Below are 14,910 nucleotides of genomic sequence, written 5' to 3'. Positions count from 1 at the left end.
ACCAGAGTCACATGCCAGGGCTATGTGGGGGTGCATGTGCAGAATTTTTTCCCTGTTTTACGTTTTGAACAGATTATAACAAATAGCTTTTGAAACCTATTTCCAGTCACAAGTTTGCCTTCAAGCCTTTCAGTTACTACCCTGCTTCCCTGCAGTCCTTCCCAAATCAAGCTTATAGGTCACTATTTCAAAAAGAGTCCAAAATGATTCACATAGCAAATTACTCTTAAAATCAAGGAGTGGGGGAAATCTATGTCCTTTCCCCTTAAGGCTTTGTTCCCAGGTAACTGGCCTTAAGTACAAAGACCTCACTATATTCAGGTTTTTTTCCCTGAGACCATCTGGGCTGCAGAGGGAGTGGGGGAAGTCTTGGCCTCCTGGGTCAGTCCCTTGACCTCTGAACTTTAGAGAGCCCCGGGCTCAGTCCTGGGTCTCCCCTAGTGGTTCTCATCTCTGAGGGCATCTCATCCCATCTCAAGCTTTAAATACCATCTATGTGCTGTTGACTGCCCAAAATTTTATCTCCAGCTCAGACCCCTCCCTCCCACTCCAGATTTTGCATCCAGCCACCTGCCTGACATTTCTACTTAAACATCTGACCTAACATCGCTGAAATTGAGCTAGTCTTCCTCCATCTGCTCCTCCTATAATCTTTCTCTTCCCTGTTTCTGACTAAGGCCATCCTTCCCTGTTGCAGGGGACAAAACCCAAGTACTTCCTTGGCCCTTTCCTTACTCTCTGTGTCTTTTGGGTCTACCTTCAAATCACTTGCACAACCTGACCATGTCTTCCCCACCTTGAGACCTCACCATAGCGGCCAGAATGGTCTTATTCAAAAATAAATCAGATCTTACTCATTCTCAGCTCAAAACCCTATCTCTGAGAGAAAGGTCATTCCATCATCCCAATCCCTTTTGTTAAAAAGTTCACTTAACCCCAGTGATCTGGTGTAGAAATTGTTTTTAATCTGCTTTTTGAAAGATTTATTTATTTGAGAGAGAGAGGGTGAGCAGGAGGAGGGGCAGAGGAAGAGACTCTCAAGCAGATTCCCCACTGAGCAGGGACACCATGCCCCCACACCTCGCCCCCATGCAGGGCTCAATCTCAGGACACTGACATCATGATCTGAGCCAAAATAAAGAGTTGATGCTTAACCACCTATACCAGACACCTCTGGTGTAGCAGAAGTAATTTTTTTTTGGTTTGTTTTTGTTTTTGTTTTAAAGATTTTATTTATTCATGAGAGACACATACATAGAGAGGCAGAGATACTGGCAGAGGGAGAAGCAGGCTCCATGCAGGGAGCCCAACGTGGGACTGGATCCCGGGTCTCCAGGATCACGCCCTGGCTGAAGGCAGGTGCTAAACTGCTGAGCCACCCGGGCTGCCCTAATTTATTTTAAATAAAAATTTCACATTCTGCCTAAGAAATTTTTTAGTATCTTAGAGAGTTTCTCATTACTGTCTCAGCACCACTGGACCTGAAAAGTTTCTGGAACACTGCACCTGAAGTAGTGAAATCAGAATGCAGAAGTACTGAGTGATGTGCTCAAGCGCTGTGAGTCTATCTGTTCTCTTCAGTCCCCTGCCCATCCTTCAAGAAATCCCCAAAAGTGCTTTTTTCACCTTTATGCTTGAAACAGTTGTGCTTAAATGAAAATTAGTATTTTACACATTTTAGCAAAGGAAAATGACTATGCAGAGGCCATATGTTTCTGAAAGTAGATATCTTTGTATTTAAGAGAAAAAATCTATACTTGAAGTAACTGGTTGAACAAAATGTCGGATAGATGCTTAACTATAAGAACCTTAATTTTACAACATTTACCTAGTATGGGCAAACTGAAATTTTTTTATATTGGATACACACATTGATAATTTCTAAAAGACCATTAAATACCCTTAACCTAAAGACAGGTGTCTAAATTTGGAGTTCTCTTGCTCACTCTTGATACTACTATTTTGACTGAGCAGTAAGCCTCCATATGAATCAAGGGTAAGCCTGAGACAATGTATAACCACACTCTCTTACTTCGAGCAAATTATTAACAAAGGTGATGGGCCCAGCCAGCTTTTGTTTGAGCTCATTTTGTTGATTTTTCCAGGCTTGTGCATTTCTGTCTAACTCAGAGACACTGAGACCCAGCTTGTTGCCTGGCAGCCTTACTTAGGAAGAGCATTCTCCTTTCGGGGTACACTCTCCTGTTGCCTGTGCTGGGTCTAGGGGAAGGTACCAGTGGGGCTGCCCCCAGAAGCCAGAAGTCACCTTGTGTGTCTTCCGAGATCAGAGTCAAGTCGGCTAAAGGAGCATCATTCCATTAAAACCTCTTTTATTTGGGAATAGTTGTAGATTTATACGACAGTTGTGGAGGCAGCATGGAGAGGCGCCCATCCTTCCCCCAGCGTTCCCCCACATCTTATGTAACCATGTGCATTTATTAAACACTGTTAACTAAGCCACAGGCTTTATTCACATTTCACCAGTTTTCCCACTAATATCCTTTTCCTGTTCCAGTATGCAATTTTAGAATTCTCTTGCATTTAGGGGGCAGTCATTTTTAAAGCAAAAAAGAACATCAGACTCTTCCCCTACATTAGTTTCAGGAGTTTAGCGTATTAGAAACATTTCATTGCATTGATACAGGTAAGGGCGGCCAAGTAGGGGCCTGTTAGGCCTTGTCCAAGAGCAAGCTGCTGGTCAGCTCATCAAGAAGGCAGAGTATCTGCTTTTCACCTGAAAATTTTACTCCCTAATATTTGGATCTGATGGGGAAAGGCCTCTTTGATTTTACTTAAAATTTTAGCATTCTCTCTTGACAGCAATAACATAATTTTCTCTCCTTTCCCTTCTGGTGCATACTAGCTAATTTTCTTTGTGTCTAAATGAGTTTAAAAAGAGCACAGCTTTATACACCAACATTATTAACAAGTGTCAGGACAGCTCTGAAAATAGTGCCTGGGAACTGCTAGTGTTTCAGAATCCATAAAGGGAGCACACAGAACCAGCTAATCCTGGCAGAAATCTCCCACCTATGCCCAACTGGAAAAAAAAAAAAAATCCCAGAGTTTTAAATCTTTATGACATTCTTTGCTCCTATATCACCCTTGAGAGTTTATTTGATTCTCACATAATTTCCATGATTCCCTTTGTGCAATGAAAATTCTTCCCTGAGGACAGTTTCTTTGCTTTGGATACAGAAAAGCAAATGAGTGGCTAAGGAATACAGATTCAAGTGCAACCAGTGAGACAGGGAGACAGGTCAGAGATGAGGGGGAAGGGGTGTGATTCATTGAAGGGAACATGTGGTGAAGATGCATGTTGATGCTTGAAGACTAGAGACAAACCTGTAATTAGAGTCGGCATTTGCCAGAACCGTAGGATGGGAAAGGTGACAACAGTTGTTCCCAGAGAGTGACCTTATGTTAAACGGAAACAAGAGGGCTATCTTATAGGCTCAGGAGCAAAACACTTACAAAACTTTTCAAAAGACACTGTCATTTTCTAATTTAGCATTTCGTGCTCATGTCTTTATCTAAGATTCCAGATAAATATTAAGTAATGTGCCTCTTTTCAAATCATTGGGAAGCCCAGGAGAGGTTTTTCTTGGGTTTTAAGCCAGCTCAGGCCTTGAACCACATTTTGGAGGATTCTCCTGGCTGACTGTCCAGATCATTTCAAATATCTTTAAGGGGAGCTGTCCATATAACATGATGCAGCCATGTTTCTGTATGGCCAGCGATGAAAATCAAGTTCTGCAATTTTAAGGCATTTTCAAAAGACATTAGCCAAAACTGACCAACATCACTCCATTTTGAAAGACTGTTAGCTCCATTGACTGTTGTGATTTTAAAAGGCTTCCCTGCCACTGCAATAAAACAGAGAAAGCATAAGAAAAAAAAATGTGTCAAGTTATGTATCTGTTTTTGTCAAAGAAACAGTGTAGCTGAGTTACATGGAGATGATGGTCTTACCTTGCTTATTTACAGCTTGAGGCATGCCCACCTCCTCAGTGTCATCCACGGGATGCAGCAAACTTCCATGAGGACCTGTACCATATAACAGATCTCTCAGGAAAGAGGTCATGTCTTCAGGCCCCTGATGTGGTCATTAATTCTGGAAAGCCAAAGAAAGAGAACTAATGTAGGGATGACTTCTTGTTTGTATTCTCTGTGGGACACCTTTGTTTAGTGATTCCATTCCTGTCCTTTCTAGACACGCATTCTGTGTCTGACTTGGGCCACAGTGCAGGAAGGTATAGGCTAAAGAGTTCTCACAGTCCTGGGGCTGGTGGGGGAGTTGGGTCAGGCACAATTCACCATCTGGCTCTTTCCTCCTGTCCACAGGGTCTTTCCTGATGCCTCCTCTCACCAGCCTCCAGCCACCACTCTGGGTTCTATGCCCAGAATTTGTTTTGGAGGCAGTGACACGCCTGCTTTTTCCAAATTCCTCCCCAAATAAGCAGATGTTAGAATAATGGAGTGTTTGTTATGAGGTCTCCCTAAACTGGTAGCTGTGATACAATAGCTTAGAGCTGAAGGGACCCAGGAGGATTAACTAGTACAGGTTGTAAAAAATACTTCTTTAAAAAAGTAATCTCTACACCCAACATGGGGCTCAAACTCATGACCCTGAGATCAACAGTCACATTGGCTGACTGAGCCAGCCAGGCACCCCATAAAAATATTTTTTATCGAGTTATATTTACATGTAAATAAACATGAAAGAATCTGTACTTTATCTTTAGATTACGAAGCATTACAACATGAAACCCCATCAACTTCCGCTCATTTAAGTTCTAGAACATAATCAATGCTTCTTGGTTCTTTATGCATGGTTTCCCTGTTGCCTCCTACCCCCAGAGTAACCATTATCTTGGATTTTACACATATGACTCTCTTGCTTTATATGTCTAATGAATATATTATTTTGGTTTGGTTTCAAACTTTGTCAAATACCATGCTGCATGCACCTTGCCTCTTTTACTCAATTTTATGTTTTAACTTCCAACCACCCTATTGTAGCTCCTTTTTACTGCTGAACATTATCCTACTATGGGAATATGTCACAATTTCTAAGCCTTCTCTCATTGCTGGACATTTGGTTCACATCCAGTCTTTTTTCCTATCACAAACATATCACTGCGCACATTCTTTGACACATCTGGGTCATTTATTTGAGAGCTTCTCTGGGGTGAGTTTCACCCAAGAGTGAAATTGCTGGCTGGTAGGTTCTGTGGGTGCTTGACCTCACAAGATAGTGCTGAAGGGTACCAATCTGCTCTCTGATCAGCTATGTTTAAAAGTCCTCATTATTAGAGTTCTTAACTTTTGCCCATTTAATGAGTATGAAATAACTCATTGTGATGCTAATTTGCATTTTGCTCAACACTAATGAAGCTGATTTTTTTTTTATATGTTTACTGGATGTTCATGCTTCCTCTTCTCTGAAATGTCTTTTTATGTGTCTTGCCTGTTTTTCTAGTAGGCTTTTGTCTTCTCCTTACTGATCTATTGGACTATCCTGGATACCAATCCTTTGTTGATTTTCCATGTTGCAAAAATATCTCCCAGTTTGTTGCTTGTTATTTAATTTTCTTTGTTGTATCTGTTGATGGATAGAAAAATTCTTAACCTACTTTTTTAATTGAAGAGAGAATAGGCACAAAGAGGTGATAGGAACTCCTCAATACAAACATGTTACTGTGGAAGAACAAAGTTGGACCCTTACCTAACACCATATACAAAATTTAACTCAAAATGGATTAAAAATCTAAACATAAGACCTAAAAGTATAAAACTCCTAAAAAAATAGGGAAAATATTCATGATTTTGGATTTGGTAATGAATTCTTGAACCTGACACCAAAAGCCTAGGCGACAGAAGTAAAAATACTTAAATGGGAGTAAGCACTTCTGGACAGCAAAGGAAATAATGTGAAAAAGAAAGCATGGAATGGGAGAAAATATTTGCAAATCATGTATCTGAGATGAGGTTAATGTTCAAATATATAACCAACTCCTACAACTCAACAACAAACCAACCTGATTAAAAATTGAGCAAAGGAGTGTATAGACATTTCTCTAAAGATGACATACACATGGCCAATAAACATGAAAAGATGCTCAACATCCCTTATCATTAGGGAAATGTTCATCAAAACCACAGTGAGATACTATCTCACACTCATTAGAATGGCTGCTATCAAAAAACAAAAACAAAAACAAAAAAACCCAAAACAGAAAACAACAATTTCCAGCCACTGTGAAAAACAGTATGACGTTTCCTCAAAAAGTTAAAAATGGAATTATCACATGATCCAATAGTCCTACTTCTGAGTATATACCCAAAAGAACTGAAAGCACAATTTTGAAGTAATATTTGCATACTCATGTTCATCACAGCATTATTCACAATAGCCAAGACCTAGAGGCAACTCAAGTGTCCATGGATGGATGAATGGGTAAACAAGATGTAGTAATGCATACAGTGGAATACTATCCAGTCTTAAAAACAAAAGAAATTTTGACCCCTGCTGCAATGTCCATGGACCTTGAGGACATCATAGTAAGTGAAATAAGCCAGTCACAGACAGACAAATACTTATATGAGGTATTTAAAATAGTCAAACTCTTAGAAAGTAGAGTAGTAGTTGTCAGGGGCCAAGGGCAGAAGAAATGGGGAGTTGTTCAGGTGTATAGTTTCAATTTTGCAAGTTTAAAAAGTTCTGGAGATTGGTTGCACAACAATGAATATACATAACACTACTGAACTAACACTTAAAAGTGGTTAATATGGTAAGTTTTATGAAATATATTTTTTACCACAATTTACATTTTTTAAGTTTTTTTTTTAAGATTTTATTTATTTATTCATGAGAATACACAGAGAGGAGAGAGAGAAGCAGAGACATAGGCAGAGGGAGAAGCAGGCTCCATCCATGCAGGGAGCCTGATGTGGGACTCAATCCTCAGTCTCCAGGATCACACCCTGGGCTGCGGGCGGCGCTAAACCACTGAGCCACCAGAGCTGCCCCCACAATTTACATTTTAAAAAAAATTTTAAATATCATAGCTAATAATAGCTGTCATTTATTGAGCACTTACTCTGTTCCAGGCACTGTGAACGGGCTTTGTATGCATTATCTAATTTACTCTTCTCAACAACCCTGAGGGATAAATTACTATTTCCCCTCATTTTCCTGGGAAAGTGGCTCAGTGAAGTTAAGTAACTGCTCAGTGTCACACAGCAGCAAACGCTGAGCCCAGGGCTGGAACCCAGGTCCAGTTGACTCTGAAGGTTGAACTCTTCACTGCTCTGCCGTGTTATGCAGTGAGCCGCAGAGCCAGGCCAGGAGCCATGGGAAGAGCCCTCTTCCCAGCACACCACCAGGTGTCTCGTTCTTTAGCTGTGGTCCTTCCAACACAGCTTCTGCAGGCATCACCATGCTACTACTCCTAAGCATCGCCTTTGGGGAAATTGGCCCAACTCCTATAAATAGGAGTCCTCAAAAAAAAAAAAAAAGGAGTCAAAACACTGTTCATGTCTTTGACAATTCATGCTCATTCTGGAGATTGGAAGCTGCTATTTTTGAAGATATTTTGCATGGCGTCTTGCTCCAGGGGCCCTTGGTATCTCAATTGGCAGAACACAGTGCAGCCCTCTGGATTTGATTATATGTGTCTAATCTGCAACTTTGGCTGTTCCCAAAACTCCCCTCCCTTCCTCTCTGTTCCCACCCCAACCCCTCACTCAAAACAAAGTGCTCGGGGGGATCCCTGGGTGGCTCAGCCATTTTGTGCCTGCTTTTGGCCCAGGGCACGATCCTGGAGTCCTGGGATCGAGTCCCGTGTCTGGCTCCCTGCATGGAGCCTGCTTCTCCCTCTGCCTGTGTCTCTGCCTCTCTCTCTCTCTCTCTCTCTCTCTCATAAATAAATAAAAATAAATCTTTAAAAAAACAAACAAACAAAACAAAGTGCTGGGTGGTTGGTCTGTTAGAAGGGAGGTTTGCAGGAAGAAGAGCCCACAGAGCAAGGCTGGCTGGTTTCTGACTCTTCCAATGTGGATTTCACTGAGAGCAGAAACCCCATTCATTTGCTTCTCTGATGAGGATCCACTCTGAGCCAGTGCTAGACACCAGGTCTACAGTAGGGAGTGGAATGCTCACCCCTGCTGGCTCGTGGGGGATTATATCTAACTGTGACAAGACCTGTCATGAATTAAGGGGCATGTGAAAGGGAAGAGCTGGAGGGAGCTTCTTTAAATGGTACATTCATGGAAGGCCTCTCTGAGGAAGGATGTGGAGCCTGCCAACTGAAGAGCCCAGAGAAAAATGTGCCAGGCAGTAAATGTAGCAAGTACCAAGGTCCTGTGCAGGAAAGGATGAGGTCTGCAGCTTGGCCTATTCTAAGAAAAGGAGGCCTGGGTGGCAGGTGTGTGGAAGACAAGAAAGGAGAGTGACAGAGGGGAAGGTAGGAAGAAGTCAAGGGGTAGGAAATAGGGGCTAGATCCTTTGAGGGGTAAATACAACAGACCCCCACCCCGTGCATGGAGCTGATGGGTAGAAGGTGGGGGAACATTACTGAGTCATCGCAAGCAAGACCCCAGGAGAGGCTATATAGATTGCTTAAGAACCTATGGCAGGAGGACCCTCCCCAGTCAGTGTGTGTCTCGGGGCAGTGACATTTAAGCAAAATCCTAGCAGTGGTTCTCAAAGTGTGGTTCCTGACTAAGAGGATTGGCACCACCTGTGAATTCATTGGAAATGAAAATTCTCAGGCCCTACCCTAGACCCACCAGATCCCCCAGAACACGAAGCACAGAACCTTGCACCCAGTAAGTGCTCTGTTATTGAATGGCCGACTTGCAAGCCATCCAGTTCCAGAAGGTGCTCCTGTGTTAAGACACAGAAGTGCAGTGGGCACGGTGCACCAGCGGGTCTCACCCATCCTGCATGGAATGAGGACACTGTCGGGCTCATGTGGGTATAGCTGATTTCAAGGGGCAAAGGTAGAGACAGAAATGCATCTCTATAGCCAAGTGAAACTTCACACTTGGCCTCCTGGGGCTCCGGGGTGGTGCTTAAACTTTTACGAGGTGTGAAAGGAATGAACATTTGCTGCTGGTGGTTGGAAGCCCTTAACCAGTTTCAAGTTACAAAAATCAAGCAAAAGGGAAAAAAAAAGGCAGAAGGGAAATGATGTTATGTTCAAGCTCAGCTCAAGACCAGCTGCAGCCAATGTTGCCAGATTACCTGCTAAGAAAACCCATCATGGGGTTAAGAACCAGCCCAAAACTTCAGCCCCAAGAGGCCTTTATTTTTTTATTTTTTTAAATTTTTATTTATTTATTTATTTAGCAAAGCGAGAGCACAAGCAGGATGAGCAGCAGGCAGAGGGAGAGAGGGAAGCAGACTCTCTGTGGAGCAGGGAGCCCGACGCGAGGCTCAATCCCAGGACCCTGAAATCAGAATGTGAGCCAAAAGCAGACACCCAACTGACGGAGCCACCCAGGTGCCCCCACAAGGCTCCTTTAGGAAAGAAAGTGCTCTGCCTGTAAATAGAACAGCTTCACTTAAAAAAAAAAAAAAAAAAAAGTGCCTTGTCCACAGCAATGCAGAGCATCAGGCCTGACACCTTGATTGCTCTGATAGAAACAAATTAATGGGGTTTTGAACCCAAATAGGCATGGAGTTCCCTACTTTTGCAAGCAGAGGCACTGCAGGGTTCTAGTCCCACAGGTGTTAGGGCTGGGCCCCCTTTGGCAGCTTGTCCCTGTGGAGAGACACAGAAAGGGAATGAGTTCATGGATTCAGGACCCGGAGAGTCAACAAAAAGCAGAACTCTGTGGCCCGTTCTATCCTAGATTCAGGCAGATGCAGGCCAAGTCATGTCCCTGAAATCACCAGAGGCAGTGAAAGCTTAGGGGTGGCAGTCCTATGGGCCGTGCCCCCAGTGCCAGCTGTGTGTAAGGCCTTCCCCTGCTCCTCCAGCCAATTCAAATCTTCACAAGTTAAATAACGGATCAGTTTCTATGTCACTGGTGGTTTGGGGCAGGGCCATTTAGTAGTAAAGGGCCCCGGCTCTGGACTGAGGCCACATGGGTTCAAATCCCTGCTTTGCTTGCGTTTCACTGCCTGATGTAGGGGCAACTCCTTACCTCTGAGCCTCACTTTCTCCCTCTGTAAAATGGGCTCATAGTCGTACTTACCTTGTAGGGTTTTGAGGAACCCTAAAAAGGGTGCATGGAGGCCCTCAAGGAATGGTGGCTGGTGGGGAGATTGGGAGATGAAGGGGAAAGGAAGATGTCGGGTGAGCATAGACTGCTGAAGATCGGCAGGCGGGCACACAGAGCCTGGGGCGCCGGCAGGGTGGGGTGCTCCAGAGGGGCCCTCCCTGGGGAGTCTAAGGAGCGGCCATCCAGGAAGGCTGGGAGTGTGGTCCCCAGGGCGGGGCTGCAACTCGGCCCTGGGAGGGAAGAAGTGACGACAGGCGCTGTGGAGATGGGCCTGAGTGAGACCAGGCGAGCTTTGGGGACGGGGCCAGCATGTGGTCACAGAAGCAGTGGGCACGCTGGGCGGGGCCCTGTGCAGAGGCTGGAGGTCACTGGGCTGCGGCGGCCAGGCCAGGCAGGAACACCCCGCAGGAGGGAGGAGGCCCTGCGGTGATGGAGTGAGAGGAGGAGGTGCCAGGGGCCAGAGGGGTTGGGGGGGCAGAGAGGAGGACGTGTGACCGCTGGCTGTACGGGTGAGACACCTACAGAGTCCAGATGACCTGCAGGTTCCAGGAAGCCCCAGGAGGAAACAGGTCTGGGCCAAGATCATATGTCCCATCTGGTTCACCTCCGCCCTTCTCCGGGGGCCTTGCGTGCCGCCGGGCCTTGCGGGGTCTCACTAGACTCCTGTCACTCAGTCCCCGCCCCGCCTCCCCCGTCCCACCTTTTATTAAACCGCCCGCCCTTGCTGGTGACTGAGCCTGTTTCTGGTCCTGAGCGGAACCAAGATCCCAAGCCCTTCCTGAGACTGTCAGCTGGGAAATGGAGCTCTGGAGCAGCCAGTGGTGAGGCATCTTGGGGCTTGGAAGCTTTTTAAATTTTAAAGCGATGTCATAGTTTGACCGTGTGCTTTTTACATAAATAATACGCGTTGGTGCATATATAGACTCGGGAAAGATTCAAATCATCCAGAACAAAACAGAGCCCCCTCCTCCACCAGCTCCCACCCCCCAGCCAGCGCCCGGGGCCTCCCCAGAGACACCCGCACCAACCAACGGCTGGCTTCCTGCCAGGCCCTTGGCAGCACCCTGACGCTGCTTGCCCAGCCCCGATCTAGGGGGGACCTCGTTATACATCCTGTTCCACTACTTCCCTCCAGGGATCTGTCGACTTAGGCTTTTTTTCCTTTCTCTGTAACTGCTATGCAGCTTTTATAGTATGAAAATAATCATATTTTATTTAACCACTCACCTTCCCTGAAAGCTTTTAGAAATTACCACAACAGGGGCATCTGGGTAGATTGGTCTGCTAAGCGTCTGCCTTCAGCTCGGGTCATCATCTCAGGGTCTTGGAATTGATCCCCACATGGGCCCCCTGCTCCTCCCTCTACCACTCCCCCTGTTTGTGTTCTCTCTCTCTCTCTATATATATATCAAATAAATTAATTAAATCTTCAGGGACGCCTGGGTGGCTCAGCGATTGGGTGCCTACTTTCAGCCCAGGACATGATCCCAGAGTCCCGGGATCGAGTCTCACATCAGAGTTCCTACATGGAGCCTGCCTCTCCCTCTGCCTATGTCTCTGCCTCTCTCTCAATCTGTTTCTCTCATGAATAAATAAATAAATCTTTAAAAAAATCTTCAAATTAGAAAAAAAGAAATTTTCACAACAGCGTAGTGAATTTCACTGGACCTGAATTCAGATTCACATGCAAAGATATCTTTTTTTTCCCTTTTCTTTCAAATTTTTTCTTTTTTAAAAAAATTTTAAAGATTTTATTTTTATTTATTAATGATAGACACAGAGAGAGAGGCAGAGACATAGGCAGGACTCGATCCCAGGGCCCCAGGATCACAACCTGAGCCATAGGCAGACGCTCAACCACTGAGCCACCCAGGTGCCCCACAAAGATTTCTATAGAGTACGTTCCTGGAAATGGAATTGCTCAAAAGGTGTGTACTCCTAAAATGTTGGTTACCTACTACCCAATTATCTTCCCAAAAGCTGTCTTTTCCTTTAAAAAAAAATCTCCTTAATTACAAAAATAACTCATATTCTTCTAAAAACTATACAGAATATAAACAAGACCAGAAAATAAATTTTAAAACACTCATAATTCCATTACCCAGAAATGACAACTGTTAACATATGATCTGTTTGAGTCCTTTTAGTATGCATATATGTACGCACAAATTGTTATGAAAATGTGGTCATAATGTATACCCTTTTTAGAAACCTGCCTTTTAAAAAAATAAAAATAAATTAAAAAAAATAAAAAGAAACCTGCCTTTTGCAGTTAAGTATATATCACAAAGATCTTCACAAGTCATTCAAGATTCTTCCTTGGTGACATTCAAGATTGCTAACATGGTTTGGAGGCAAGAAAGACAAAGCTTATGTGGAAGGAGGAAAGCTAAAAAAGAATTTTTTTGAAAGACTGCTAAAAACAATATTGACAGCCCATGTGTGGGCTATATTCACATGAATCTGTTTATGTAGAAAAATTATTCTACAACCCTAGTTCTTAGACATCTTTGAGAATCTGGTAAAGCTGTTTTCTTCCCAGTAATGTGTATGAGCACATAATTTGTATGTAATTTCGGGGGCCCATCCTCCCCACCCCCACCAAAAAATCCCTAGTCTACAGCATCATTTTATTTTATTTTATTTTTTTAGAGACAGAACATGTGAGCCGGATAGGGGGGTAGAGAATCTTAAGCGGGCTCCACGCTCAGCTCAGAGCCAGACACAAGGCTTGATCTCATGACCCTGAGATGACTTGTGACCTGAGCCAAAATCAAGAGTCTGTTGCTTAACCAACGGAGTCACCCAGGCGTCCCCACACCATCATTTTAAACAGTTGCATTGAATGCCTCAGTATGGGTGGAGCATAGATGATTTAACCCATAGAGTTGTTAAAGAATATGGACTCTTGAGTCAGACACCACATCAAATGCTGGCTGTATTTCATATTCCTCCGTCCCTCTGTCTGCCTGTGTCCTGGCTTGTAAAATCCAAACAGTAACAGGTTGGTTATAGGGTAGCTGTGAAGTTTAAAGTGTCCGTATGTGTAAGATGTTTAGAACAGGGTCTGGCACATGGTAAGTGCTAATGAAATGTCAGCTCTTATTATTTCCAGAGTTTGGCTTTTGCAACATTTCTAACTATATCCTTGCACACATCTGTGATAACTTCCCAGGGATAAATTTCTAGATAGGGAGTCGCTAGGTGGGATTAGCATATTTATAAGATTTGAGATACATAATGTGAAACTTCTCTATAAAGATTCAGATTAAGTAATGATTCTTTTTAAGATTTTATTTACTTATTTGTGAGAGATTGAGAGAGAGAGAGAGAGAGAGAGAGAGAATGAGAGGAGCCCAAGCTGGCAGTGGGTGCGGGGAGGGGCAAGGAAGAGGGAGAAGCAGGCTCCCTGCTGAGCAGAGAGCCCGATGCAGGGCTCTATCCCATGATTTCTACCTGAAATCATGACCTGACCTGAAGGCAGACGCCTAACCGACTAAGTCACCCAGGCGCCCTTTAATGATTCTATGGCTGGGTTCACAATGGTAAGTAAAAGGACCAAACTCCCTGCCCCTAAGGGGCTTACATTAAAAGGTAGGTAGACAATAAACAAAATAAAGAGGTAACCTATTTGAAAGTGGCAAATACTGCAGAGAAAAATTAAGCAGGTTTGAGAGGTGGGAAAGCTGGGACAAGGTGGGCATTGCAATTCTAAAGAGAGTGGTCAGGGAAGCTCCCTGAAAAGATGACACTGGAGCAGAGACCTAAAGCCAGGATGTAGAGAGGAGGACATCTGGGGGTGGACTGTTCGGGCAGAGGGAAGAGCAAGTGCAAAGGGCCTGGAGCAGGAAGTGCCAGGGTGTGCATTAGGGGAACTTGGAAGGGGAGACAACAGGGCTAGAGGAGGGCAGGGACATGTCACAGAGGGCTGGGCAGACCAAATCCAACTTCACTTTGGGAGCAGTTCTACTTTTGTGCAACTAGAGGTCTAGGAAGGATGAGGTAGGTGTTCAAGGAGACATTTAGAACAAATTGAAATTATGCTTTCCTTGTTTGCAGTCTATGCTGAAAGGAAGTGATAATTCTCTTAATTGCCACCCCCCCCAAGAGAATCAAAGGCTCCCTGTTTTCTGAGCAAAACATGTGACTGTTTCAAATACTTAAGTCCAGTCTCTTTTTCCTAGAACCCTGAGAACCATGAATAAAATGAAAAGACACAAGATTGTTTTGCTTGTTCTTGGGCGATGTTCCTAGACAGCCCATTTGCCAGGTGTGTGACTTTGAGGCAGTATTTACCAGGGGAATTTAGGGCTGTGAATCTGAGATGACACTGCCAGGGTGGAGGGTCCCAGGTCCTCACCCCTCCTGTTTTCCCTGCACCCCACGGAGCCCCAGCCACAGAGACACATAGAGAGGGAAGAAAGGCGTCCCCGAGGCTGCAGTTCAGGGCAAAGAAGTAGTGAACCATAAGTTCATCATGGGGCCCACTGTGGCTGAAATAGTGACCTTGAATTTCTACCCACTTCTCGAACTGCAGAACCTCTGGGATAAACTAGCACTTCCCAGGGGCTTGGGCAGGACCAGGGCTGAGCTGAACCAGTTATAGATGAGGGGAGATGAATTTTTTCGGTGTGGACTTGAGGCTGGTGGCGGTGCCTGCAGCCATATAGGGTCAAA

This window comes from Vulpes lagopus, chromosome 8 (assembly GCF_018345385.1).
Source record: "Vulpes lagopus strain Blue_001 chromosome 8, ASM1834538v1, whole genome shotgun sequence".
NCBI classification, from domain to species: Eukaryota; Metazoa; Chordata; class Mammalia; order Carnivora; family Canidae; genus Vulpes; species Vulpes lagopus.
This window is presented reverse-complemented; position numbering follows the sequence as displayed.